We start from the raw sequence: 5,544 nt of genomic DNA, 5'->3' as shown, positions 1-5,544 counted from the left end.
AAGCCCCTCCCCCGCCCGCCCGAGGCTGCAGGTGCGGGTACCCAGGTCCGGGCTGCAGCCCAAAGGTGCCCTTGAAGGTAGAGCAAGAGTACGAAGTGCAGGGCTCCCTGGAAGGCCAGGTACGGTCGGTCCTGGGCTCGCCGATTCCGTAACGCGCTGAGCCAGGGACTTGCACCTCAGCCTTTCCGTGTAACCTGAGCAGGCGACTCTGCAGCCACTTTTCCAGGGCGCCTTAAGTACTTAGGTCTCCCCAAGCCATTAACGAGCCCCCAAGTCGCGGCAGTGATGTGAAGGTCTGTGGTGCTCAGAACCCCCCGTTTCCAGGAGCTGTGGATCAGGTGCTGACGTTGGGGTGCGCACTTCTGCGGGTGTGCGGCAGGCTGGCAGGTAAACAAGCTACTACTGACCTTACATTCCCTCTGCCACTCTTTTGGTGACTCAGTCTTCCCTGGGAAGAGGGAGGACTCGCGGGGATCTCACAGGGGTGAGTCGTTATGGTTCCTAGTGTTTCTTGCCCACTTTTTAAAAAAGAAAAACATTCAGAATTGGAAAATTCTGATTACCGCTTCCCCTACCAAGCACGAAACAGGTGCTTGGAGCTGGAGGCAGGGGAGCGTGGTCCTGACCAGAATGCAGGTGTTTTGCGTTTAGGATTTGAAAGATTCTGGACATCAGGTGCTTTGATGTTTTATAATCTGCTCTTGATACATTTTCCTGTCTGAGGGGCACGTGGAGCATTTTAAAATTTTAGTTCTTCTGAAACATCAAAATGAAAAATAACTTCTCAAAAGGACAGAGCAAAAATATGGTGTGTGATTAAAAAAATGATTATAGTGAAAAACATATTGCCTTTATTCCTCCCTCAAAAATATCCGCTTTGCATTGAACATATGTACTCTATGTTTCTTGCCACTTTCTGGAGTTCTCATAGTCCTCTTTTGTAAATGTCTTTCTGTAGCCTTGATATCCTGAATCAATTCAAATATTTATGGAAATTTCTGTCCAATAAAAGACTGTGTGCTCATCTGCCTCAGTGACCTGATCTGGCACCATGCAATTTCTGACTCTTTCCCAAAGTCAAAATGAAAGGCAAATATTTTGAATTTTGATTCAGAACATTGAGGCAGCCAGGCCAGCACAACTACAGACAGACTCAGGAAAGAGGACTTCCAGAATGGCTGGAATGATGTGTGCTCAAGTAGCGGGGGATCAATGGCAATGCCTTTTGCTGTAATAATTTTAAAAATGTTTTAACGTTCACATATATTTTGATAACACTGCATTGCAGTATGCTTAAAACTAGTTAAGGAGGTGTACACACAGGGCCTGGTTTTTGTGCTTGAAATGAAGCTTTCTAAGCCATCCAAACAAGGACTGGCAGCGGTGCAGTGGAGTTGCTGTCTGTGTAGACAATCAGGACCATTTGGCAGTGCTCTTTGTACCTAGAAAGCAGTAGTCCACTTGATTACACATTTATTGGACAATGACTATAGTCCAGGCACCCTGAGCAAGTTCCTTGTTTGGCTATCGCAGCTTACTGGTGGAGAGGAGAGCAGGACAGTAACACAGTACTGTGCTGTGTGGCTAGCAGAGTCACAAGGGCTGTGTGTGGTCTACCTGGGCCTGGAGGTCAGGAACATCTCCTGGACCTGGATACTGGCTTCCTGGACAGGGTCATCACCTGAACTATGAGCTGTGAATCTCAGTGTGTCACCTGCTTAAAACCTTCCAGTGGGCCTTACTCTCTGACGAGGACCAAGCTCCCTACCTTGGGATCAGCCCTGGTTGTAAGGTTGGTCCTTTCCTCTGAAGCCTCACATCCCCAGTGTGCCATCATACCAGATATCTTAGGGGTTTTTGTCTCTGTTGATATAATACTTCTGAAAGAGTATTCTTAAATATCCCCTGAGTTGGGACTTCAAAAGGTGGCTCCAACCCCTCATCCCCAGAATTCTTAATTGGTAGACCCATGAAGGGACCCTAAATATCCATTATTTACATGTCCTCAGGTGATTTGTCTAGGTGTCAGTTCTCGACACCCCTGGACTTTTCTAAAGCAAAGCCAACTAAACCATTCTGGGGGTGGAAATGGAGGCCATGGGTCACAGAAGTTTGTACGAGAAAAGGAAATGACTTTATGTCTGCTTCTCTGAAACCTACAGCACAGTTAGTTTTCTCTTCTCTTTTCTTTCTTGTCTTTTTTTTTTTTTTTTTTTGAGACAAGGTCTCACTATGTAGCCCAGGCTGGCCTTGAACTCACAGCACTCCTTCTGCCTCAGCCTCCTGAGTGCTGGGATTATAGGCATGTCCCACCATGCCAGCTAATTTCTCAATAGATTATCCTGTCACGGTAAATTGAAAGTAGATCATCCTTCTTGGCCATCTTTTACGTGGCAGTTCCTCTCCAGGCTGGCTGTCTTCTGCTAGGGTGAAAGCTGGAAGAGCAAAGGCTCCTAGCATTTGTAAAGTTGATGACACTTTTTACAAAACACAGAAAGATGCAGGGTCTCCATGTGTAACAGGATTTGTGGAGAAACTTGGAGATATTGGCATTTTTCCAAACACATTTGTTGGGCTGAGGCTATGAAATTAGGAAAACTCAAGCTTGCTTACTTGCTTTGTTTCTCTTTTCTTTTCTTTTCTTTTCTTTTCTTTTCTTTTCTTTCTTTCTTTCTCATTCTTGATTTTCCTGGCTTATTGTATAATTTTTTTCAAGTGATATACTATAGTCGGGTACTTGGTTTATTGACATGAAGAATTTGGTTTAATGGCTACAAGTGAAGTTTTTCTCTAAAATATATGGGGGCACAGGAAAGTGCCTTGATGTGTTTGGCTAGGAATGTAGTGACATGTGCCACTGGGTGACTTTCACAGGCAACTTAAGTGATGGAGGCTTGTCTTGGAAGTTACAATGCTGGGTAGAGAAGAAAGAGTACCCTTTTATGTGTAGGACAAGAGGAGATTGTCTAAAGGGTACTTGGGGGTTCTTATTTCTAGGTCTTGTTTGGCTACATTTCATTTCCCTGATCTTCTCACTAGTTGATATATTCAACTTTGTATAAAGGGAAAGGGAGTGTTTTTCATTATTATTGTTTGTTTTCAGAGCCAAACCATAAATCATCTACCACCCACTTAATAAGAGCCATTTCCCGATCATCTTTTTTTCATGGATACCAGAATGACACCAAGTTGGAAGGTGTCTGATGTTACCATGAAATAGTCATTTTTTTTTCAGTCTACGTAGAGTTAACCATATAATTTGGTTAATCAAATGAAATGAGCACTTTGTCCTTCCTCCTTTTCTAAAAATTAGCCTGAACAAAGTGGCTAATTGAGAACACTTTTCAAAGCAGAAGCACAAGGTAATTTGCTCTTGTTCTGTGTGCCATGCCTGAGTGTAGGTGGCAACAGGTCATTGGACAACCTGGGACTGGAGAAGCAAGATTATGTTGTGAAAGGCAGGCAGGAATCAGCTCAGATCAGAGTCACAGGCAGGGCCCTTAGCAAACAACCAGGAAGAGAACTTACCCCAGGATAGAGGAAGAAAAGAGGAAGGCAGAGAAAGAGGAAGCCCAGACCAGCACACATTCCAAGACGGAGCCCTGTGAGCAGGTGAAAGGTGATGGTCAGTAATGAGCTAAGCCCTGTGGAGCCCTGGGTGGTAGAGCTGGTGTGGCCAGTGACTGGGAGAGACCAAAGTCCCTGTCCAGGGTTTTGTTTGGAAACCGTGGGAGAGGATGGTTTGAGGTTGCTGGTAAGGGAATTGCAAACACCTAGCTCAAGTGAAACTGCCCTGGCAGGGCACAGACAGGTCCTGGCAAGAATTGAGAAGCTAGGTAGGAACTTCTAATGCTCTTGCCCCAAACAGTCACTACGTTGAACATGTTGCCACTGCTGCTACTGTTGATAATCATGGTGGTGCACATTTTGTAATTTAAGAAGTACTTTTCCTCTCTCCTCTTCTCTTGTTCTTCAGTCTCTGCTGGTCTTCTCCAGAACTGCCAAGCTGCAGTACTTTATACAACGAGACCTTTAAGTTCTCCAAACTTGCTGCAACCTTCAGCCACTCCCATGGCTATTGCCCTGTTGGTCCCTCCAGCTCCTCCCAGCCTTTTGTTGTAGCTCTTCAGTCCTCTCTGGGAATGGCCTCTGCCTTCTCATGCCTCAGGGCCACAGACTGAGCTGTCTTGTCTGTCAGCCTGAAACGCATTTCCTTCCCTTCTATTTCTGTCAGTCTTACTCACAGTTCAAAGCCCAGCCCAAATGTTCCTTTCCTGTGAAGCCTATCCCAACCTTCCGCAACCAGAATGAATTGCTCCCTCCTAGTCCTTTACTGTACTGTGTTTGCTTTTATATTACACCACTTAACATAGGCTGACCTTGTTAGTATTTTGCATGCGCTCCACAGGATTGTGAGTTCTTGGATAGTAGCATCTATCTGTGAGTGATAAGCACTTTCTACTTGCTTTACAAATATCCTCTTATTCTCTGTGAGTACCTGCAAACTCTGTGAAGTACCATTACTAGCCTCATTTTATTGAAGAAGAAACTGTGGCAGAGGGACCCAATATATAAAGTGGCCATCCATGATTGGAGTCCAGTTATCTTATCTGGTTCCAGCCTGAACCCCTACCCATTAGGCTGTAGTTTATTTGATTATATCAATCACGATGCATGGCATAGGGATTTGCACAGAAGGATTAATAGTTTCTCATTGACCAGCTGGGTGTGATGGCACACACTGTAATCCCAGCACTCTTGAGGCAGAGGCAGGAGGATTCCGGTGAGTTCAAGGCCAGCCTGAGCTGCATAGCAAGAACTTGTCTCCAAAAGAAAAAAGTTGCTTATTTATTGACCAAAGCTGACCATCATCATCATGAGTTAGGGTACAGGGTTGGGAGCTAATTGTGGCCATAAAAGAGGAGCAGGAGTGATAGAAATAGTCCTGCATCTTAACTAGAGGTTCTACACATCCACACAGGAGACAGAGTTGCTTAGGACTAAACACACACACACACACACACACACACACACACACACAGAAGGTTGGTGAAATCTAAGGTCTGTGAATTTATTTAAGTCAATTTCCTGTTATGATATTATTTTGAAATTGTGCAGAGTGTGACCATAAGGCAAACTGGGGAAGGCAGTATATGGGATTTCTGTGTTATTTCTTATAACTACATGTGAACAGAGAATTTTCTCATAATAAAAAGGTAGGAAAAAATGTTGATCTCTATGTTCTGACATTAAGTTCAGTTCTTTTTAATTTAATTCACACAGTTAAATTTAATTAAATGCTCTGTTTTATATATATAGTAGAAATTGTAACCTATCATGGACAGTAGTTTTTAAATATAGATTTTTAGTTGTATCTATTTTGTAATTAGAATAAGGTAGGCAAGCAGAATAATCAACAGCTAATCTGCTTTTAAAGTTAATGCATGTAGGGCTGGAGATTTAGCTCAGTGATTCCACTGCCTGCCTTGCAAGCACAAGGTCCTGAGTGCAATCCCTGGTACCACAAAAAAAAAAAAAAAAAAA

Source organism: Fukomys damarensis, unplaced genomic scaffold (assembly GCF_012274545.1).
Source record: "Fukomys damarensis isolate Sample0158 unplaced genomic scaffold, DMR_v1.0_HiC HiC_scaffold_16, whole genome shotgun sequence".
Lineage (NCBI taxonomy): Eukaryota > Metazoa > Chordata > Mammalia > Rodentia > Bathyergidae > Fukomys > Fukomys damarensis.
Note: the sequence above shows the minus strand (reverse complement) of the source record.